The 25,100-nt window shown below is 40.3% G+C and overlaps 1 protein-coding gene across 1 annotated transcript in view; it reads right to left on the reverse strand.

Annotated features, from left to right (window-relative positions):
- Nucleotides 1-25,100, reverse strand: part of LOC145994823 (cGMP-dependent protein kinase, isozyme 1-like) — a 331,858-nt gene that overhangs the window by 235,560 nt on the left and 71,198 nt on the right. The window lies entirely within an intron of this gene.

Here is a 25,100-nt window from a genome sequence, read left to right on the forward strand (position 1 = left end):
AGTTTTCTATTTCTCACCGCTCGCGGCTAACTGTGCCACCAACGGGGAGTAATTCATCACGGAACGAACATCTGTCAAGCCACAGAAGGGGAACAGCGTTCGCCCAGGAGTTAAGTGGAAATTATGTTGTATTACTGAGAGCAAAGAACAACTAACTTGAAGAACAGGCGATTTGTGAGCGTTGACACTATCAGAGACGGTACAGTCACGGACACTTCTGGGTTGTAACAATCCTATTGAAAGTAAATGGATTAGTTACAACACAGAAATGTCCGTGACTGAACCAACCAAGACGTGTGGGTCTGGTATGGAATTTCTTGACGAGTTTAAGTTGGTGTCTTAAGTCCACTTTATGCACAGTAAGGCTAATAGGGACGGGGCCTACAATTTAAAGTGGGATCCGAACCACTATGTGCCACCACCGGGTATCGAACCTGCACCCCTTGATTACCAGACGACGACGCTACCACTGCGCCATCGTGGAGAAGACCACATAAGTCGAGGCATGTCGATTGATTTGATTCGATTTATTTAGCATCGTTCTTCTTACATTTTTGGCTAATCGCGACGATGAAGATGAGTGATTATATGATGAAATTGATGAAGTGACATTCGCAAAGAACACCCATGCCCAGGCCGGGATTCGAACCCGGAACCCATAAGCCACTCCGCCACGGAGGTCGGCTCAAGTTATTTGTTATTTACCCTTAATTTCAAAGTAATATTCACTCCAGTCGGGAAGGAGACCGAGAGCTAGACAAGCATCTTTCTCACGAGACGAGACAAAACTATGCAAGTGCCATCTCTGATTTTGGGTCTGTACTATCTCTAATCGACACCGTCGCAAATCAGCAGATCTTTCGAAAACTACAATTTCACTTTCTACTTCACTCCTTCTCTCCTGTGTGTGTGTTCCCATACGAAGATGCAGGTGAAATCAAGTGTATTTAATCTTGATATCTCCAAGGTGATACATTGCTCGCGTACCTGAATGCGAAAGTGCAGGTTCATATATCAATGTGTCTGCTGGATAGACGCTGATACTATCGGCAGAGAGAGCAGATACCTTGCTTTTTGGCGTAGGCGCAATATATTGCGTTCCTTTCTAAACTGCGTTAAATTTGTTTTCCACTGCAAGAAATATCTTCTTAAGCTGAGAATCTGTCAATAATGCAGTGATTGTAGGAGGTAATTACACACACACATGGTGAGGCTGGTAGGCTTTCGATTACACGATAATTCTTCCCAAGATTGGCAAAAATTGTGTTTCTTGTAGAAACAATGCTATAAATATGTTTTAAATATTTTAATCAAAAAATATGTTTTTAACAAATAAAACTATTAAAACAATACCGATAATACTTATTTTCTAAAAAGAATTGTTGATCACTAAAATGTTAATCATCCAAGGAAAGACTATGTTTCTAGTTGTAAAGTTGTAAATATTTACAAGTAATATAAACATATTTTTAAGAAGTTAGCTAACGCTTAGCTAACTTCTTAAAAATATGTTTCTATTACTTGCAAATATCGCATATAGGTTCGAGAAGGTTAAATTAATCCACGGTTGCCAGGCCCCACGTTATCCCTCTGTTTTCCGAAATATCACATTTTATTGTGATTGTAACAAAATACATTAACATTAATAACAATGTACATTAAATAAGGAACTGTTCCATCCACATACTATTCAATTATAAAATTGTTTTTGAACATGTGTAAAGAAAACATAGGTATGTTTTATAAACTTTTGAAACATGATGTTGCCAACCCTGATTCTTCCGCGTGTTCTTGGGAGAATCCGAAAGATCAAATTGTTCATTATTTTCATTATCTCAGCAACGGGAAGAGGAGACGTTATTTTCAACAGAGAACAAATAGTGGTCTATGTACTACGCAAGTGAACATAAGTGAACCAATGATCATTCGAGTTAAAGACTGTGTAAGAAGGTGAAACCAGACATGCAGGCAAAAGTTCGCCGGAAACTGAATTTTCAACACTACACTGCTGTGTTTTAGCACGTGCACGCTTTCGGTATTTTGTCAACACTTGAAAGAATCAAATAACTAAGCATAATCTTTCCCGGCAAAACGAGTGGACAGGTTAATAAATTAAAAACATTTCTATCGGTTTACACAAATAGAAACAAAATTTTTGTAAGGTTTTTATCACTTACTCGTATACGCATGTGATTGATGATAGGCAAACCTGTTGATTTTTACCGGATGTTCCTGCGCGTCACAGGGTTGAATGTTCCAAATCTCGCATGTAAAAGGTTCACAGACTTGAGCGCGTTCAAGAGTTTCTCACATCCTTCCTCGTCTGTGGCCATGGACACAGAGAGAGAGCAGAGCCACTCTAATATTTCGTTGCGATACAAAAAATAAATTTATCCCTGCCCTGGAAGAGACATTGTCTGCTAACTCTCCTGCCTTTATCAGATAAGGGTTTTCATTTACTCTTTTGGTGAAATATCGATGAGCGTGTTTTGTGTTTCGTGTCCAGCCAATGCATATTATTTTTATACGGCGAAGTCGCTGTTTGGTGGAACTGCCGACTGGCACATGCAACTGTTGGTCCTCGTCCTTGATTCAGGGTTCTGAGATGAAAGAGAACACGTCTGATTGTAGTTGGTACTGACATCCACTTTCAGACCGCAACAGCCAGCTATTGATTTATAATATCTACATTATTTCCACGCCAGCTCCGAAGATTTTTACTGTTCGTTCTGAGGCTCAGAATGGAAGGAGAGGCGGACACACACACACACACACACTAATATCTATTTCAATATCTGGAACACGTTTTCAGGTATTTAAGTTTGTAAAGACTGTGAATAAAAGAATCGAAATGGAGTTTTCGGAGTCTAGTCATGTTCTGCATTTTGTTTTCGTTTAGGGTTGGAGGATATAATCAGATTTTCTTATATGGTATACGAAACGGAAAATGCATTTTGGACTTTCTGAATCTTAGAATTTGTTTCGAACAGATACATTTGGTCCGTGAATTACATCGCAGTATCTAATACAGGAAAGGTCAGTAATTGTACGTCTCATTTTAAGATGGTTTTAGGCATTCATTGAAACTGTAGATAGATCCTAGCATTGCGTTAGATTATCTGGTTTGTTCTTGGGCATGAAGATCTCAGTTAAAGTTTTCATCGAAAATGACGCCTACATTTTTGACACCTGTTGAATAAGGGATCATAGATATGCTTGGTTTGACGCACATCTCGTTGGAATAAATCAGAGAGAGACTATTTCGAGAAAGTTGATTCTTGCGAGTTTACTTGAGCCCGTTAGACTTACACCAGGTATTCATGACGGTTAAAACATGACCAAACAATACTATGGTTGCATCTGGTGATTTCGGTGGAAAATATATTTGTAGATGAGTGTAGTCTGCGTAAAAATGAACTCTACTGATTTAAATTGCATCTGAACATCAGACACTTTGCCACTGGAAACAGATGTTCCACAGGGACTGCAATAACATGAATTACAACATATAAAACCAACCAAGAGGTTCCTGCAGCACAACGGTGCATCATCACATCGAGCCTATTGTCAGAGATGTAATGGACGCAACTTTCCCAGCATATTGGATTGGTAGTGGTGGTCCAATTGCCTGGCCTCTTATGTAACCTTATAGTAATTATCCATGAACTCTTTTCAGAGGAGGGGATACTTCAGGGGTATAATGTGTACGAAAGTCCGATGAAAATCTCGATTATTTCCCTTAGTACGCCGCGCGGTCTGACGAAAGTAAGCCCAGTGTCGCCGAGGCTTTGAGCGCGAAATTTGAATTTGTATACATAATGGAGAAAAATCGTAATAATGTGGCACAATGGGACCAATCTACTTCGGATAACTTTCGTTTTGCAGGTAATACATTGGTGCATGTAACCATGTAAAATTTGGATGCCCCAACCGCGGGGGGTTACGGGCGGGGGCTGCATCCCCCGAATTTCAATGAAAAAAGCATGAAAATGTGGAGTTTGCTCCCTCTTCTCCAGCTACTTTGGGGAGAAAACCGGAACTTTTGATTTTTTTTAAAGAATGGACCTTCTGCAACAGAATAAAACTTGATTCATGTTTGTGGGTGCAATAAAATTTGAATAATAAGGCAAAAGGTAAAACTCTAGCGAATTTTAGCCAATTTGCATATTAATCATAAAATTCTTATATAACTGACACTATGGGACCAATCTACTTCGGATAACTTTTGTTTTTCAGGTAGAACATCAGTGCATGCAACGATGTAAAATTTAAATACCCAACCCCCGAATTTCAATGAAAAAATCATAAAAATGTGGAGATTGCCCCCTCTTCTCCAGCTACTTTGGGGAGAAAAACGGAACTTTTAATTTTTTTTAAAGAATGGACCTTCCGCAACAGAAATAAACTTGATTCATGTTCGTGTTCGTGGGTGCAATACAATTTTATAATAAGGCAAAAGGTAAAACTCTAGCGAATTTTAGCCAATTTGCATATTATTCATAAAATTGTTATATAAGTTAACTGACACTATGGGACCAATCTACTTCGGATAACTTTTGTTTTGCAGATAGAACATCAGTGCATGCAACAAAGTAAAATTTGGATGCCCCAACCGCGGGGGGGGGTTACGGGCGGGGGCTGCATCCCCCGAATTTCAATGAAAAAAGCATGAAAATGTGGAGTTTGCCCCCTCTTATCCAGCTACTTTGGGGAGAAAACCGGAACTTTTGATTTTTTTAAAGAATGAACCTTCCGCAACAGAATGAAACTTGATTCATGTTCGTGTTCGTGGGTGCAATACAATCTTATAATAAGGCAAAAGGTAAAACTCTAGCGAATTTTAGCCAATTTGCATATTATTCATAAAATTGTTATATAAGTTAACTGACACTATGGGACCAATCTACTTCGGATAACTTTTGTTTTGCAGATAGAACATCAGTGCATGCAACCATGTAAAATTTAAATACCCAAACGTAAGGGGGGCTTACGGGAGGGGGCTGCATCCCCCGAATTTCAATGAAAAAAATCATAAAAATGTGGAGTTTGCCTCCTCTCCTCCAGTTACTTTGGGGAGGAAACCCGAACTTTTGCTTTTTTTCGTTCGCACTTGCATCTTGTGTAGCTACTGTCAATCTATTTCTTCCCTGTAGACTCGGCTCTTTGTGGAAATATGTCCTTGTGGAAATACTCTATGTGATCAGAAGTATCCGGACACCCACCTGAAAATAAAGTACAAGTTTGGGCAACCCTCAATCTGGAACACTGGCAGTCAATACAGTTTTGGCCCACCCTGAGCCTTGATGACAGTGTTCACTCTCACAGGCATACTTTCAATCAGGTGCCGGAAGGTTTCCTGAGGAATGGCAGCGAATTCCTCGCAGAGCGCCAAAATGAGAAGAGGTATTGATGTGGATCGGTGTGGTGTAGCACGAAGTCGGCATTCCAAAACATCCCAGAGATGTTCTATGGGATTCAAATTAGGACTCTGCGCAGGCCAGTCCATTAGTGGGACGTTGTTGTCGTCAAACCACTTCCCCACAAACCCTGCAATATAAACGGGTGCACGGTCGTGTTGAAAGACACAATTGTCATCCCCGAACTGGTCTTCAACGGTAGGCAGCATGAAAGCTGTTAAAATGTCAACGTAAGCTTGTGCCGTGACATTGCCATGTAAAGCAACAAGGGGGCCAAGCCCCCTCCAGGAGAAACATGACCACACTGTCACCTCCGAAATTCACTGTTGGCACTATACAGGCTGGTAGATGTCGTTCACCAGGCATTCGCCACACCCACACCTACCATCGGATCACCACATTGTGTACTGTGATTCATCACTCCACACGACGGTTTTTCACTGTTCTGTGGTTCAGTTTCGATGCTCCTTACACCACATGAGGCGACGTTTGGCATTTGTCTGTGTGATGTTTGACTTATGGGCAGCTGCTCGGCCATGGAAACCAAGTTGCCGCACCTTGCGCCAAACAGTAATGGTGCTTGGAGTAGATCCTGATGCAGTTCGGAATTTCCGTGTGATGGTGGCGATGGATGATTGACGATAATGCTGTACGACAATCTTCAACACTCGATGGTCTCTGTAGGTCAACATGGGAGGTTGGCCTGCACCCTTTTGGGTTGTACACATCCCTTCACTATGACATCGGAAACAGTGGACAGAGCGATGTTTAGGAGAGTGGAAATCTCACGCACAGACTTCTTACACAAGTGATACCCAACCACCTTACCATGTTGAAAGTCCATGAGTTCCTCAGACCATCCCATACTGCTGTCTCACACTGTCTGTAGACTACTGAGTTCACTGACTATGTGTTCCACGCGGTAGATGGCAGTACTGTATCGCCCTCTATGATAAACACACGTTTCGCGGTGTGTCCGGATACTTTTGATCACATAGAGTATGTCCGGAAGGAAACGATTAGGAAACGATTGTGCAACGATTGTGCGTTAGGGAAATCGATGAGCTGTTATATGATACGAACTGTTTTTCCAGACAGAGGAGGGAAGGAAGCCTTTGCAATCGTTTGTTTTGTCTCTACTTGTGGATAGACTCACGCTTCTGGCGCCTCTGGCAATCGTCAAGCTTCATTGCATTTCTAACATAGAGGCGACAGAAAGCTGACACCGCCAAACCTCATCATATCCCTTCTCTCCTTGCCCCCCCCCCCACCGCCACTACTTCAGCTGGATCACCAGATCTAAACACAAAGAAGAATGTGTGCCTTATCAGTACTAAATCACAGCGTTGGAAGCTTGGAGGAAAACAGCATCGTAAATACCAAGCATTCATTGTGTCTGTCAACTGACCAGCGAACACGTGAGCCCAAAGCCCAAACACGTGACATATTCCGAGAAAGGGGGGGGATTTGGAATTTTTGTAAACACGATTGCAGAACCTGTTCCCGACCGAACTGCCAGTGTTTTAACCTCAATATACAAATATAAGTGTGGCAAACCGTCGATAATTGTATCTAAAGCTGTTTGTTGCATATATGCAACCGCGGCTGCAAGGGACATACTTTTTGTTGCACATATGCAACGGCGGGGGACTAAAGGTGACCACAATAACCACTGTCATTGCCACTGTTCACGGAGAGAGATTCTACAGCGAGTAGGAACAGAGTCGAAACGCCGTTTAGATGTACACACAACCGATGCATGCTTTCTTATTTCAATTTCAATTCTTGATTTTAAAATGTGAAATTGTACACAACCTTTATGAACACCCTGTAATCGAAACACTTACCATACCTGGATGGATAGTAAACTGGTGATTAAGACTCCGGATTCAATTAAGTAGAATAATCTCGCAAGCGTCAAGAGGCGAAATAATTACATGATTTAGAATGAATATTACCATGAAAAGTTTTCTGCACTATGTGTATATGATTAAGTGCTTGGACAATTATATAATTAAAATACGCACTCTCAATTCACTCTTCAAATGATAAAACATATAATGCTGACCAAGGCAAAATTTATTGTATAAAAAATATACACTAAAAACGTAACGTTTCCACCCTCTAACAGGGTCTTCTGCAGACGAAGATTCACAATAAATTCATTGTTTTATTGTGAATCTTCGTCTGAGGAAGACCCTGTTAGAGGGTTGAAACGTTACGTTTTCAGTGTATATTTTTGTACAATAAATTTTGCCTTGGTCAGCATTATATGTTTTATTAACATGGAAACGAGACTTAACAGTTTTTTTATTCAAATGAGTTTGATAGATTTTTAAGAATTGTCGGCTCGGATGTTACACCATATGTTTAAGATACAGATAATGATGAAAGGAGATAAAGTCTACATGTGTGGGAAACTCCTAATTATGCCTTCACTTATACGTGCCCACTCCGACTTATCAATATGTACCTTCTCCACATTCGCTTAGATTTTTTCTACCGCAACCCTGCTCGACAAATATGTAAGGGTTCTCGTCCCGATTACTAGTTCGTCGCCTTGAAAGCATCTAAAATCGGAGGTTCCTTAGCAGCAGATGGTCACTTACTTTATCTTTTGGTCGTGGTTTGGTAACAATCGAGGTATCTTAACGTTTTTACCTTGTCCTTCTAGGAAAATTGTCGAAAGAAACGACCCCGCGTTCTCACACGACGCAGACTTTTTCCACCTCAGTTCAAGGAAAACCATTGGGCTTTTGTATTAAATTGTACGGTTTTTTTGGTCAAATGATACCACAGTGGCAACAGTAGAGAACCTAATGACAGGAACAGTTTGACATTCAGATACAGGTCAAGGAAACGAAGCAGGTAGAAAGTTTGGCGGAGATTTCGTTCCCAGCGTCGAATGTTTTCTCTGACCGCGAAAAGAATAATTTGAAACAATGGTTATTCACAAGTAACAACGGACCTTCCAGACAGAGTAGTAGTAACAATATCGCCTTGTAATCAAGAGGGCCGCGTTCGATTCCCGATGGAAGCACATTAATGTCTTGGATCACGCTTTAGACTTGGGGCATCCATGCTATTTTGGCAAGTAAAGGCTTACACTAAATGAACACAATAAAGTTCCTCAAAATTTTCCTTTTGTCTTTCTCCTTTCTTCTCATTAATTTTCATTTTCTACTTTCCGCCATTTGATTTCTCTTCTTGTTTTCCTCATTATTTTGTATTTTCCTCTTTCTCATTATTTCCCCTTCGTCGTTATTTTTCTTCTCTTTCCTCTCGTCCATTATCTCATATTTTCTTCTTCCATTTTATCTATCCTTTGTTTCTCTGCGTTCTCTCTTATTCCCTTCTTCTCTTTCCTGTTGCAAAAATCTAGGGGAACTAAGACGCATCACATAGAAAAAATGGCTGGCTTGTGGGCCGTAGTTCGACGAACCTGCTGTAAACTGTAGGTACAATCTCAATTAGCCTGTGTGTATAAACTGGACCTAAAACAAACCTTGACAAAGCACAACATTGTTAAAGAAACGACTACGTACAAGAAAAGTATTACGTGAGTAACTTTTGGAAATTACAACTAACTTCATAGCATTTTATACCAAAGTTCCAAGCTTAAAGTCTAACCACACAGTATCACGTAAGCGCATAATATCAACCTTTCACACTGGGCCCACCTTGGAGTAAAAACCATGGCTTTCTATTTCAATTTGACTACTGCATAACTTTCTTCATTTCATATTAATTGTCTCTACTTCACTTCTCCATTTATTTTCTTCTTTTATGTTCTAAGACAATGATCTTCCATTAGAAGACGTTTTGAGAAAACCCATGGCAGAGACGTAACTATTGGGAACGCTCTAGCCCATACTCGCCCATGTAGCATAAAAAAATCGAAATTATAATAAACAAAGAATTCTCCACTGAGAGCAATAGAAAGAGAGAGAGAAATTGATGCAAATACGTAATAGAGAAACAGAGGAATGAAGAAAGATGAAATGAAACAAGTTAAGGAACAGAGGAAAGAGGGACAGAACCATAGAAAAAGATAACGATAGAGAAAGAGAAGCAGAAGAACAAAGAAAGAGAGAGGAAAGATAGAGAGGAAATAGAAAATATAGATAGGAAGAAAGAGAGAAGGGACTACATAAAAGTAGATAATGAAAATGCAAGGAAGAATAATAGAAAGAGGTGTAAAGAGAGGGAGAAAGAGTAAAAGTAGAAAGATGAGCAATACAAAGTTAGGAAAAAGAAAGAAGAGGAAAGAGAAAAGGGTGAAAGGAAGAAAGGGAAGTAAAAAACAGGGGAAGGAAAAGAGAGAGAAAGATAAATGAGGAGAAAAAGAACGAAAGAAAAGAAGAGGGAGAGAAAGAGGAAAAAGATAGAATATTAGTAGCTAAGACCACCAAAGCAGTGCCTTCCTGAAAAGATGTCGTTCCATAGGAGCCCACAAATTCTCTAGGCAAGGCAAGCCCCAAATTACCAGCTGCCACATCCAAAGGTTGCTTGTTGTACGGAGCTGCCAGCATTTTCCACTCATCCTTCAAAGCATGTCGCATGCAACTGGTCGTAATCATTTCCATTACCCTTCGTCTCTCGGACCTACAGTTGCTCTCAGAGGCTGGAAACCGTAATGCCACCCAGCATTATCTACCGTTTAACCACCCCATCATTATTGCTTTCTTTTACTATTTTTTTAAATTCCTCTCTTTTTATGCCTGATGTAACGGCCGGATAAACCAGATATTTTTGCCTGGAGACCATACTCCACACGCATCGCACACATATCTACCGACCTGCCTTCGCAGATTGCATCAAACAGAGTACTATACAGTAATAAATGTTTTCCTACCTCCCCAATTGCCAAGATGTGCCTGTTCTCAGGGCGTGGTCTCCGATCGTAATGACACCTGGTGGTGGCAAGAGGAATCACTCGGTGTGTGATTATCACCCGAATAAAGGGAACTGCACGGATCCCTTTAACTCTGTTATCAGTAAAACACAACCTCAATTGTCCTGTCATCCGCCATATTATTAGCGGCGCTGCGATCGCCCGGTCGTAAGAAATTAATCGCCGAGACGAGACGTGTGCCACTATCCACGCCGTGCATCGGATGAGGTGGGCGCAGGAGAGAAAAGAAAAAAATAAACGCGACGTTTTTATTTTAAAAAAAACTAAGGAAGTGTGGTGGAGTTGAGAATATTCTGTGCGAATGAAACGTTTTATTTGTTTATTATGTTGCGCACAACTTACGTCTGCCCTTTTACAGTCCACAGTAAATTTATTAAATTTAGACATAAAGCTATATATGCACAAAGTTTATAAAAATACATACATAAATGTTACTTGTACAGTGTAATAAAGAATTGATAATGTAGAGATTGATAGAGAAAATAGGAAGACAAGAAGGAGAAATGGAAACAACAGAGAAAGGAGAGAGAAGAAGAGATAAAGAAATGAAGAGAAGTAGAGGAACAGAGAGGGGGAGATAGATGGGAAATACAGAAATGAAATAATGAAAAGAGAGAAAGAAAGATAGCGGATAAAAGATAGAGACCAAGAAGAACCAGGGGAAATAAAGTTAACATGAGAGAGGGGAAAAAAGAGAGATAAAAAGTAAGAAAGAGAGAGAGAGAGAGAGATAGATAGATAGATAGATAGATAGACGAAAAAGGGAATGAAGAATGATGGAAAGAGAAGTAGAGGAACAAACAGAATTAGGGGCAGAGAAACAAAGAAGTGAAAAGAGAGAAACAAAGATAGATAAAAGAGAAACAGAAGAGTTAGATTATAGGTGTAGGTGATTATACTAGCGAGAGGAATATAAGAGCCTTATTATATATGCAGGTGAAACTCGTAAAAAGTAACAGAAGAAAACAAAATAACATCATTCGGCAATTTGAATGGAACAGACATTTCAGCTTAAAACTACATCACATTGAAAACAGATGTCACTTTTAGCTTTGCAAGCATTTAAGTTAAAACGATTAACACAAATGTGAGTAGAAACTTTGATAATGTATTTCAGTATATACAATTTTAATTTTGCTGTTACGAGGAAGAAGAACGTTTTCTCTTAACCCACAAGGTTTGGCTTGAATACCAAAACTTTATCACCTCTCTGATGTATTGAATGTGCCATCATGTTTAAAATAATACTTGAATAGATGGAACTATCATAATATGAAATGACTTTAAGGTCTTTACGTTTGTACTTTCTTTAAAAGTTTGAAAATTTTACCATATTGTCGAAGGTTCTAGGTCAACTCGCCAGTAATATAGACTTTCACCACTAAACAAAACAAGACTATAACGATTCTAAATATTACTATATCGTAAATATTAGTTCTGATTGAAGGCCGATTGTATGGGCGTAATTTGGGAATTAACTTGGGGGGCAGGTACGAACTTCAGGCTTAATTTTGGGGGCAGAGTCGAAAACTTTTTCATCCATAAAAATAGTGTTCAGGATTATTTGCTAAATAATGGTTACATTTGCAAAATCATGAATATTATTATTTATAACTTGGCTCCTCAGGTCATAGGATGTTAATAAAAGTATCCTTAACTTGTAAATTTTAACAAACCTGAAAATTTGGGGGGAGGGGCAAGTGTCCCTCTTGCCCCCGCCAACTTACGCCTATGGTCTTTCTCAAATGTGAAGAAATAGTTGATTCGGATCTACCAGACACACCATTGCGTTGCTTTCCTCCGGTAAAAATCTATTGGCTTTGTGGTAAGGTTGGTTTGATAATGTGATTATAATAATGGCCTCCAGTGCCTGGAGAAATGGAGAATCCAGTGCGAAACGTGTGGAACCTGATTACCCACAGGCCCTTACGATGTATGGTCACCTGCCCTACTCAAAGGTGGTTATTACAGGTAATCAGATAGCACAGTCTTCTGATTACTTCTATACGATAATTGGCCAATCACAAGCTAATGTTATTCATGGCGACGCAGCCCGAACACGCAATACTTGTCTTTCTTTTTTTTATCCCCATAATTCTTTGCGGTTGTACAACAAGGCTGGGTGGCGTTGTCTGGGTATCTCCGTGCGGGGGCGTTGATGCTACCTGGTAGATGAATGCGTGCGTAGATCGGGCTGCTTGCGAGGGAGGTGTGGTAGGAAGGATGCTGCGAGGGAGATGAATGTGGAGATATACTAATAGAAATACCATAACAGTAAGGTTTTGATGGTAGGTAGGACGAGCTTCCTTGGCCCTGGGGATGAGTTAATGAGGAGGGCGTTCAGTTAACGGGAGATTAAAACTTCTGAAACAGTCGTTCGCATGTAGCGGCTGAACACGTTTGCTTTCAGGAGAATGAGGGAAGAAGGCACGTTATCAGATCTCCTTTGCTAAGAAACTTCAACCTCATATCAAACACCTAGTAAATAAATCAATAGGAAAATTATGCTATTGCTCAAATCATGATTTGAAATGGGGTTCTTCACACAATTTGTTGTGTGAATTTGACTTTATGAGCACTGTTGTTATTGAATTGTTGAATCTAATTTCACCTTATTAAAAGAAAGGCATTTCAACTACAGTTTAAAGTGGGATCCGAACCACTATGTGCCTCCACCGGATATCGAACCCGGCAGTGGCGTGCCCAGGATTTTCGAAAGAGGGAGGGGGGTACGTATACTTTTTTTTAGTAGTCAGCCCTGATTTAGCCATATTTTCCTGCCTTTGGCGTTCTCTCTTTTTTTTTTTAAAGGAAGGGTTATGATCCCCGCCAACTCTCCCCCTTGGGCACGCCACTGGAACCCGGGGCGTATTTATTAAAGGGATACGTCGTTACCACTACGCCATCGGAAAGGAACTTCTTTGGGCACTGGATGGATAAGAGATATTCAGTACTTGTATTGGGAGGATGAGTAATATAAATGTTCTTTGACCCAAATTTCTGTTACTTCTTTCAAGAAACAGACTTAATGTAATGTAAATAATATTGTGTTTTAGAAAGTCAGCATTTCAGTTCTGCGAAGTACAGACGTACAGTACAGATTTTTATAATTTTCTCATAGCTGTTAAAAATGACGTTGGCAAAATTGATGACAACCACATGCTATTTACTCATACTCAAATACTTGTTTTAAAAATTCGGATTGTTAACTCTTTTGGCATTCTTCCAATCAATTGTATAGGATACTTTTTTTTCTTCTAACGACGTAAAATTAGACAAATACAAATAGGGGCCGGCCTTCGTGGCGGAGTGGGTAGCACATCGCGCTACGAGGCCAGGGGTCCCGAGTTTGAATCCCAACCTGGACATGGATGTTAGTGTGTGTCCATTCATCAATTTCATTATGTCATCACTCATCCTCATCTTCGCAAATTAGCCGAAAGTGGCACAAAAAGCGAAGTAAAATAAAGCAAATCAACAATCAATCAAATACAAATATGGGTGTATGTGTGTATGTGTGTGTGTGTACATATGTATCAGAGACACACACACACGGAGAAGAACAGAGAAGAGGGGAGGGATTGTGTACAATCACATGCCAACAACTATCTAGCAGCAACCGGTCGCCGTCTTTTCTGCTAATAAAACGCGACGCCGTAAATTAATGCGATGCCGTCCCGATCTTTGGCCGTTGGCCATTCCTGGAATCGTCACAAAGCTCCCCTTTCAGAAGGGACTCGCAGCATCTCGGCTCGCTCCGTTTCGCAGCCTTCCGCCCGTATCAGGCACGCCGCCAGCCCCGAACGGCGGGAGCAGTGCTTTGCCCCGCGCGGGGATAAAACACGGAACTCCGTCGCTTGTCAGTGCAGTTCTTCAACGGAAAATCCTCGACGCAAATTGGAAAAATGTCCGCCGCGAGACTGTAAAGTAGAAGTTAGAAACACTGATTTTTCCTGGCTCATAATGAAATTTCCCCGACGATTCCCTTTCCCATCTTAAAATGCTCTGTACTGTTCTATGTGTATGTAAATACTTTGTGTGCCTGAAAACGCATGGAAGTTGCACACAACTACTATGGACAGATAGACCGCAGTTACGATTTTCAATCTCTGAAACGTTTCTTCTCACATGATATGGCTATAGAAGAATGTTGTAAAGCAGTTTTCAATTAATTGTTTAGTTAAAGGAACTTCTTTATTTTTTATAAATTCCCAATTCCTAAAATGTCTACATTTTTTATGTTGTCAGAAGAGAGGCAGTTCAAAGTAATATGTAGTATTTTGCTGAGAATGTGTTATGAGCCATTTGAAACACAACATTAAACACTATATGATACGTCTGTCAGACCGCTCGTCGAAAATAGAATTTAATATGATTTGATCAAAGATGAAACCTCGTGACCTTCACAGCTTGTAGCCAGCACCCCAACTGAAAGGTATGGAGAAGGGTTCGGTTGTAGTTGGAGGGGTGCGATAAATAAAGTAAAATATAAATTCAGAGCGGTCTGAGGGACGATCCATAGCAGTTAAGGGTTAGAATGGAAAAAATATTATTTGGGCATCGTTAGGGAAATTTCATTCTGAACCACACACACACATATATCACACGTCATTATTAAGTATTGTGTGTAATGATTATATACTTGAGATAGCTGTTGTAGAAACGTTTATGCTGTTACTATCGGAGCGAGGAAAAAACATTCACTAAATATATTGCAAAACTACAACAATATTAATATACTGGCTCAACATTTTTTCATTCTGTGCTTTCTTTATTTTCCTAACGTTTGCCGCTTTACTCATTAAGTGCCTTCTCCCTCCCTATACTATAGTTCTGTATTACTGTAAAAAATATAAATTTTATTGAGTATCTTAGTTAGAGACTTTTTTGGAATTCCATGAACTCTGCCCCCTTGATCCCCTATAAAAGTATAGCGTCGCCACTGTCCATAACGCAGCACCACGTACGTTCGAAATAACACCATTTGATTCGTCTCAAGCGTTTTGAATCTATGCTGAGGAACTATTAGCCTGTTTCGAAGTTACATACTGATCCTGTTGTGGTAATCTTGCCACCCACTTTCCCTCCCCAACCAAATTTATTTGAAGTCGGTGCCAATGATCGGTACGATATCCTAAGGGAAAATAAAGACTGTGAAAATGGAGGAAAACAAAAATAAAGTAAAATCTTGAGAAATAATGCCCTAATGAAATTCATGGACTGTTTACTGTGGAACTTTGTAGTTATTATCTCGCTGTTACTGTAAAGACAATTAATGCTCATAAAGATAACCTATTAATCGTTCCGAGAGTGTGCATGGAGTTATAAATTGGGATCTTTAAAGTCAGCGTAAAATTCAAGTCAACGATATAATGACGTTTCGAGACATCAGAAGTGACAATCTGAGAGGAGTCTGAAAGAGTTCCTCGACTTCCTTGCGAAGTGTTCCCAAGAGACCAGTCCAAATGGGCCATTTCGGTGTCGTTCCTCCTTCCCTTTGACCATCGTCAGCCGTGAGTGTCGTTCCTAACGAAACGACGAGGCGGTTTCTACTTGTTTGCTCCTCCCGATGATAACCAGTGCCAGGAGAGGAGCTGGGGAAGATTGGGTGTTCAAGGGGTTGTAGATCGCGTTACAAAATCAACACGACCATCGCACGCTGCACTCGTCTCAGAATTCATCTCTCAACTAGGAAATAGGTATTCCACGGTGTAAATATTAACTTTAAGCAACTCCTATTTTTTTCTCGTTTAGGCATTAGAGCGAAGAAAAGAATGCCAAGCAAAAGTTTGTCCACCCTTTGGCTTTCTGCAGAAGCTAATTTAGTATTAGAGAAGCTCCATGGAAAAACAAATCCCAAGTAACATCAACTGGTAATTAGATTTAGCAAAAGGATAGTTTTCATATTTTGTCTCTGATAAATGTTGACAAACAATAATTCTACTGCATTCCAAAAAAGGAAACAAATTCGGTTCTGTAAGGGGTTCGAACTTGCGATCTTTAGACAACTGTGCCAGCTTATTACAACTTCCTCGGTTTCTTATTCGAATAGCCTGAGGTCCCGGGTTCGAATCCTGGGTTGGGCATTGGTCTTCTTTCTGAGTGCCCCTTCATAAATTTCATCACATGATCCTTCATCTTCATCTAAGTCAAAAGTAGCAAAAAAGCGAAGTAAGATAAACTAAATCAATCGAATAAGCTAAGTTGATTTTTTTTTTCTTGAGACTCGTTCTCATGCCCTTCCTCACTAATTTATTTTAAGAGCTGGAATATACTTTGAAGTCTGGAACTCAGAACTGGATATCTGTGGTAATTTATTCTCTTATTACATTTATATCTCAAATAAATTTTATGACGGTAGACCCATGTTCAATCCCCGGCGGGGAGAACCGAAACTTTTTCAACCTATTCAAGCGGCTCTGGCGCCCACTCAGCGTCGTATAGAGTGAGAACCTAGAGGAAACTCTGGGGGGTAAAGGCGGCCAGGGGCGTGTTGCTGATCACATCACCCCCAGCTCGGCCGAGATCAAGAAAGTGTGGGGCCCTAACCCTACACCCCTATACGCCTTCATGGCGTGGTGCAAAGCACAGGGGAGCACTTTACTTTTTCTTTACTTTATTCCCATTCTTGTGATTACGAACCCTCAAAACAGTATTCCTTACGGAGCTTCCAGATCAAAGCGATACTTGACATGTGTCACTTGAAAAGAAAAAAAAAACTTCTTTACAAATACATGGAACCTTTCGTACCGAAGTGACAAGATGCACATGACGCTTGTCACTTGCGTGTTGCTCGGACTGGGCCGTGTTCTCAAAATCGTGCATATAGTGTCGCCTCGGTCTGTTGGTAACACATGCAAAATGAATATTTTTCTAAGGTTTGGATGGGCCCTATCTCGCTTGTCGCTCGCCACTTCGGTGTGAGCTACACGTGTCCATTCGGTCTCAAAGCTCCCTTAGAACGACCGATGCTTTGTTTTGGGAATTTGAGCTTGCGAACTTGGGTCCGTAATAGTAGATCCAACTCTTCCATCCATATATCCAAGGGCGTGTCTCGTTTTTGCAAGAGTAGCTGTGAGTTGAACTGGATAAGAAAGAAATGCAACGCAGTGGTTGAACAACAAAAAGACTGCCAAAGGGAAAATCTGACTCCCGGAACTAGAATTTCTTTGAATCAAAGAAAGTGTGAAATATTGCCAATTCGTAGCCAGGGATTCCAATCAGCCACTTTCGTCACCTGCTGACTCTGCATCGGAAATTAAAGTAAACTTTTTCTGTCTGGTCACAATTCCATTTTCAACATCGGAAAATATCCTACATATGCATGTACCCCGTGAACTCTGCAGTCAGAGTAATATATTTGAATACGCGATAACTTTTTGCCTGTGGTTGTCAAACTGAAGACAACTTTGAAGTTAGTTTTGAGTCCACTTTGTGCACAGATAGAATAATCGGGACTGTAACTACAGTTTAAAGTGGGGTCCGAAAAACTATAGGCCTCCACCGGGTATCGAACCCCAGCGCCCTTGATTACAATGCGACAAAGTTACCACTACGATATCGGAGAAGCATAAATTGAAAGAGAGAGAGAGAGAGAGAGAGAGAGACGCAATAGGAAAAATGCCTTAAAAGATCAAAAGGTCATGGACCACCTCGATGGCGTAGTAGTAACATCGTCGCCTTGTAATCAAGGCGTCCCGGGTTCAATATCCGGTGAAGGCACATTGCACTGACTCTTTAACCAAATCAATACGACGACGACGGGCGAACAACTACAACGTACTTTTAAATTTGTGGACACACTGTCATATTGAAATCAGTGATGTGCGTCTACACATAAATTGATTAATTGATTGATTTGGTTTATTTTACTTCGCTTTTCTGTCACTTGTGGCTAATTCAGAAGACAAAGATGAGTGATGGCATGATGCAATTGATGAAGCACTCAGAAAATAAAACCCATGCACAGGCCAGGATTCGAAACCTGGCCGTCTAGCGTGCTGTGTAACCACTCCACGTCTATGCCCAAACAACTGTTGTCAATTTCATTTCAACTAATTCATGGTAGTTTGGCACCCAGTTTTGATATTTCGTTATCCAAGAAGATTTGGTGCATCGATGGGACTGTTAAAAACATCCCAAAAGTAGATTTCCGAACATCTGTTATCACTGATGTATTTTTTGCAATGTCGCACATTTATAAGTCATTCTTGCGACCAATGCGTTGCGGGTCTCTTGTGGCGTAATCATACTTAACGGACGCGTTCATTTTGTCGCCCTCTTTTCCCACTCGGCCACGCCCGCACGCAGAAGCGCGGGCTTTAATGAAGACAAATTTTTTAATTGGTGCCTTCATAGCAACTCACGAAACAAAAAGCGAAGCAGGTTCGTAAAGCGGCAATGATCTTCGTGCACCCCCTAACGTGTTGATTCTGCAGGTGTGAAAGGTTAATTTAGTTTTTTCAATATTAATTTTTGAAAATTGCAGCCGATGAACACTTCAAAGATGGTGGAAAGGGGACTTGACAACCAAGTTTAATCTTCTTATGATTTTGTCAGCTGAAACGTTCTCTCCGCAAATGCACAAGGTGATTTTTCAACTTCATCCTTCTGTTCCATGTAATTCTAACACTTCACTCCCTCGGTACTCCGATTTCAAAGAGTACCCTCGTCTCATAAGGGCGATGTCATAGACTCTTGATCGTATGGGCAAAAAATATGCATTCATAAATTAGAACTGGCATGTACAGTACGTATAAATGCAAAACATCTAGATCCTGAAATACTGGCTTCCCTGCAATGCGCTGTGTGTGTTGCCTAACTCTACGGCGATATGAGAACTTCTATTAAAAAGTTGCTATTGAAGTGGACTGATCGCTGTAGAATTGGCCAACACACATGACAAGATCTAACACATCTGCCATGTCAGGAAGTTAGGTTCTCATTTAAAGCTTAAACGAATAGCACTGACCTTGTACATAATTCTTGTTCTCAATTTACCAACCGACAAGAGACAAGTTTAGTACAAGAACTTTCTCTTTTCCTCTTCATCTACTGTCTACAAGAATTAATGTAACAAAGGATAGACTTTTGTATAGTGTATTCAATAAATAAAAATGTACGTCCAATGCCGCAGTGCAGGAACTTGGTTCCGGCACCAGACGGATTTGCCGCACAAGCTGCGACCGGTGACATGTTCCTCGCTACCAAGCACGTAGATTGTCAGTATTGAAACATAGCTCCAACATTCCTCCTCATCGTAGCATGTCACAAAATGCCACGAGGGGAAATATGGATCACGAAAAAACTAAATTCGTATCCCCTCGCCTGACATCCATTGCAGAACTGTACGCCGCTGGGGGACAAAAGAACACTGTTCCCCATAATTATCGACAGGCGGCCACTTCCTGGAAAAACGTCTGGAAGTGAAGGGACTCTCCCCTCGGCTTCCATCATCAAACGCTGACAAATTAAGGATCAACCTTCCCGTCAATTTGCGACATAAAGGAGGACAACAATGAGGCCATTGCGTCATAATGCTTTGTCGGTGCTGTCACCTCAGCACCTCACACGGTGTATGGAATAGTTTGGTTCAAAAAGTTTGAGTCTGTTAAGTTCATTGTACGCATAGATAGTTCTTAAAGGTAAATCATCGGAACCACTGAAATACGAGTATGGCCAAATCAGGAATCGAACCCGGACCTCGCAGATTACAAGGAGATGACGTTAATCTCAGTCTCCCCAGTCGAATCTGGTCGTGCTTCCATTTGAAAAGCAGCAGCTCAACACATCTGCGCGTACAATCAACAGCAAATGAATTAGGAGAGAAATGATTTTCTCGACGAGAAATGAGTTGGCAATGCTGCGAACACCGAGGCAATCTTGATAAAACGCTTGAGGAGCGTCGAGCAAACTTTCCTGAAAAGCACAACTCAACTCCAGTATCGAAGGTCATTCTACACGTGGATTGGCAACTTTCGGGAGCATGCTGTCTGTCTACACAATTCTCCCCAAATGCCTGTTGGAAGATGAACCTTCTGCTCGCATTTTATTTTTCAAATGTAGTTCTGACGTTGTAGTCATTTTACAATTATTTGTATTTGTTCTTATTTTGCTTTGCTTTTATGTCACCTTTACAATTAATCGAAACTATGAAGATGGATGATAATAAGATTAAATTGATGAAGAGAGACTTAAAAAAGAGATTGCCAGACCAGGACTCGAACCCGGAACCTAAAGAGGATAAGGTGGGGAGACCGTCAATAACTCCCGGCCATGAACTGGAGTATAAAATTTGTAATTGCTCAGGAGAATTTTTTGTTCTGTTCATGACTAATACCTGCTTTCGGACACTTAATTTATAAGTGACACACTTCGTTCGGTGGGGACAAGCCACGTATTGTTTGAGAGGAGGGACACATCTCGTTCATATACTAGATACAATCATGGACTATACTTGAAATGTGACGTGCTAAACAATACTTTCGGAGATCAGTTGGACATAGCAATTTTGATATACAAGTTGCATTTTCTCTACTTATTCATTATGCCTCATAGATATTCTCGCAACAACGCAAAATGTTTTAATTGACTCGCATTCACAATGACTAATATATGCTGGACCTACATATTTTAAATGCAAAATCTAGGTGACGAAAATATGCCTCAACACGAAATGAAAATGCAATATTCATTCAATACACTAAAAAAGCTAACCAAAGCAGACTTTTAACAACATTACACAAGTAACGTTTCCATCCTCTAACAGGGTTTTTGTTGGAGTAAGATTCACATGGCGTAATAGGATTATCATTAACTACAAAGCAATAGTTATAAACATGAGATAAACCTGAAATGAGGGGTTAGAATTCACCATAAGAGAAGTGCAGCAGGTAAAACAAAACACGTATGTAAGGAAGAGGTGTTTAAGTGTAAGTTTCTATGTGACAATTGACTGAGTGGTAGCACTAGACGATTTTACGTCAGGGATCCTAGGTTCGAATACCGGTCTGGGCATTGGTATTGTTTCTGAATGTTCTATTTATTTTATCTTCACTCATCTTCGTCGTCGCGATTGCCCAAAAGTGGAAGAAAAGCGAAGCTAAATAAAAATAAAAAATATATGTGAAAATTAGAAGGTTGATTAAGAGCTGATAGGTAAAATATACTCCATGAGCGATGTTCGATAGAAGTTCTGTTAAGATGTCAAACCTGTAAGAAGCAAATAGCGAAGTTGTGTGAAGGATTGAAGATAAGCTTCGATAACATGGTCACCTGGATTGTCTCGAGCTGAACCAGTAAATGGGCGATGTTTAATCCCCAAGGCCATTCTGCAAAACGAATGCCAAAAGAGGTTCGTGTGTGGATTTGGTCAGCATGAAATTGTTGGTTGATGATAAGTGAATGGTATTTTTTCTGTTTTCGTTATTTTACGTTGCTTTTCTACCTCTGGATCTTGAATGACGAATAAATGAATTTGGTGAACTGATAAACACAAAAAAGCCAACCCCGTGGCTAATTGGTTAGCGCACGCGCTTCGAAGTAAGGTGAGGATGTGTCATTGTCTGCATCCCACTTCCATCTATCACATCTTCAACCTTCATCATTGCGATTATCCGAGACTGGTAGAACAGTGACGTGAAATAACAAAAATATCACCCTCGGTGTCGATTTCAAAGTTTGAAGTATTGCTGTTTCTGCATTCAATAGCTGCTCTAGATTGTGACAGTGATGTGAAATGCTTCTGATTTTATAAGAAATAGTAAAACGAGAAGAGCGATAGATATTCCTCTATTTTCAATTTTCTCTAAAACTATTTTCCCCGACTGTGGTGATAATGAATTCTATGTAGTATGAGAAATATACTTTAAATTAATTTATACTAATTTATGCACATGCAACTGATTACGAGAGCCTCCACGATGGCGCAAGGAAATCGTCGCCGCATTGTAATCAAGGAGTTCTCGGTACGATGCCCGGTGGAGGCACATAGTGATTCGGATTCTAGTTTAAACTGTAGATCTCGTCCCGGTTTGCCTATTTGTGCATAAAACTCAGACTCAGAATGATTAAAGACTTTTCGAAATATTCTGTCTGTATCGGAATGGCAACTTTCTTCAGAACGAAAATGAATTCGTAAAGCATTAATACGCACAGCACCTCCAATTACCTACTGCCATTCAACACGCTACTATTCGTAAATTCAGAATTATTATTTTAGGGTTCAAATTCTGGCATCTGAAAGAGGGACACTTGGCCCCAAAAGTTTCAGGGTTGTTAACATTTAGGCTACTAGTTAAGGATAGTTTTGTTAAGCTCCTGGGACCTGAGGAACAAAAATATAGATCTTTTAAAATGATTTCTCAAATTAAATATAGAAATTATGCAGCACACTAGCCCAGGGACGCTATAGGCTTATTCATGGGTTGGAAAAATTGTCATTTCCGCCCCCCCCCCCTCGCCAAGCTGTATATTCGATTGACTTAGATTCGAGTGTTTATATTGGTTATGATTATTGGTAAGGTGATAAGGGGTTACATCATTCATTGAAACTTACGTAACTATGCTATTGGTTATACAGTATAAACAATAATAATGACAATTATCGTGCCTAGCTTTCTGATTACTCTACTGGGAAGATAATTTACACCTGTAAGTTTTCCGAAACAAATACACATTTCACTTCGTATGACAAGAATCGGCGATGAAATTTCGTAAGTAGAAATTCAGTAGCATATGCGGATACTAGACGTGTTGAAAGCAGAGGTGTTCATTTGGAATCAAACTCCCTCACCCTCCGAGATCGCAGTAGCCCTCACCCTCCACCGCCCTCACCCTCACAAGTCTTCCGGAGGGTGAGGTCTGCCCTCACGAGGGTGAACACCTCTTGTTGAAAGAATCAGGACGATGAGGATGAGTCATGATATGATAAAAGCACACAAAAAACAATGCCCAGGCCGGTATTTTTTTAAAAAAGGAATACACCTATTCGGTAGTATCCCCCGTCATTCACACATTTGTTAAACTTTCACACATGTCAATTTTTACTCTAATAAACGTCTAATAAACGAAATGTGCCTCCCAAAACGCCCCGTCAAACAAAAAGCGGATTCTCCCCGACGAACACATTTTGGATCTAATACCACTCATAAGTTAAGTGTCCAGAAACAGATATTAGGTATGAATATACGATGAAATACTCCTTAGCAATTACAAATAATTATAAGCTAACTCGTGGCCGAGAGTTGGAACGATGTGACTAAACTTCCCCGCTCTTGCTTCCGAGTTCGAGGCCTGGTCTCGGCATGGAGTTCTATCTCTGCAGTGTTTCCTTATCAATTTAATGTAATTATCAACCATCCTCATAGTTGCGACAAATTATAAATGTGTCATGGTAAAAACAAAGCAAAATAAAAAAAAATATTGTAACATTACTGCAATGTCAGAACTACGTTGGCAAAAAAAAAGTGAACACCAGATCATTTTCAAACAGGCATTTGGGGAGAACTGTGTAGAGGTAGACAGACAACATGCTCCCGAAAGTTCCCGATCGAAATGACCTTCGGTACTGAAGTTGTGCGTTGAGAAAACTTTGCTTGAGGCTCCTCAAGCGTCTTATCACAAATGCCTCGGTGTTCGCAGCATTGCCAACTCATTTTTCGTCGAGAAAATCTTTTTTCTCCTAATTCATTTGCTGTTGATTGTACCATACATTATACCAAAATTTATTATTTTGAGATCTTTTTAGGCATTGTAAAAATATTTTAAGAAGGTACGTAATTTACAACTTTGATAATTTTATGTAAATATTGTAAAAGCCTAAATTACATGATGTAATTATGCAGATCCATGGATACGTGTAAATATCAACCAAGTTTCCTTGGTATTTTGGCAACAACCGTTCGGTATAAAAAGGGACCATATTTCTGTATTTTTCGGCTTTCTTACCCGGTTGCCGTTAGGCTGGTATCACAGGTTAACCTCGTAGAGAGAACTACCAGTACTCTAAATGGGCGAATCGGCTTATGCTTAGCTAGTTTCTCATCAACCTACTTACTGCTTTCGAGCCAGGTTTTTGCGATACTATCAAACCGTGGTTAATCTTGAAGGGTTGCCCGTTACAGATTTGTACGCAGATCTGCATCTGTCAACTCGATTCTGGATTGCCAGTGGATAAGTTTTGATGTAATTGTGCATAAAGGACAATAAATAAGACATATACTGGAAAACATTTCCATAAACTTTTCATTTCACAAAGGAAGGTATAAATCTGACACCAGTGACCAGTCAAGACCTGGTCATCTGTTTACCCTGTTAGCCTGGTTGAGATGTCCGATTCGGGTAACCTAGCTGTGACCATTCACAGGCCCTAGAGAACCAGTGTAGGTGCGTGTCAAATCTTTGTGCAGTAATAATAATTAAAATTTTCAAGATAGGACTTGATGCTTACTAACATAACTACAGGTACCGCTCTACCAAAAGAGGAAAAATACTCTGGCCCTGTCGTCGAGTTCTCAATCCCTAATCGAGCGTGGGTGATGCGGTTAGCTGTTAATCATGTAATCGTTCCCCTGCGTTGCCGAAATGTGAGGCGTTCATCATTACCTTTATTCAGTGCCAAGTATCAGGTCATCCCATAAGTAATGTCGTATTTTTGCACCATGAGAGAAAGAACTATAACTTGCCTGGAACACTACTGTTAGTCAGGACAATAGTCTCCATCGGACTCCACAACACTCTGCCACATGCCAACCAGTTGTTGAAACCCC

The sequence above is a fragment of the Lepisma saccharinum genome, chromosome 11 (assembly GCF_977018435.1).
Source record: "Lepisma saccharinum chromosome 11, izLepSacc3.1, whole genome shotgun sequence".
Lineage (NCBI taxonomy): Eukaryota > Metazoa > Arthropoda > Insecta > Zygentoma > Lepismatidae > Lepisma > Lepisma saccharinum.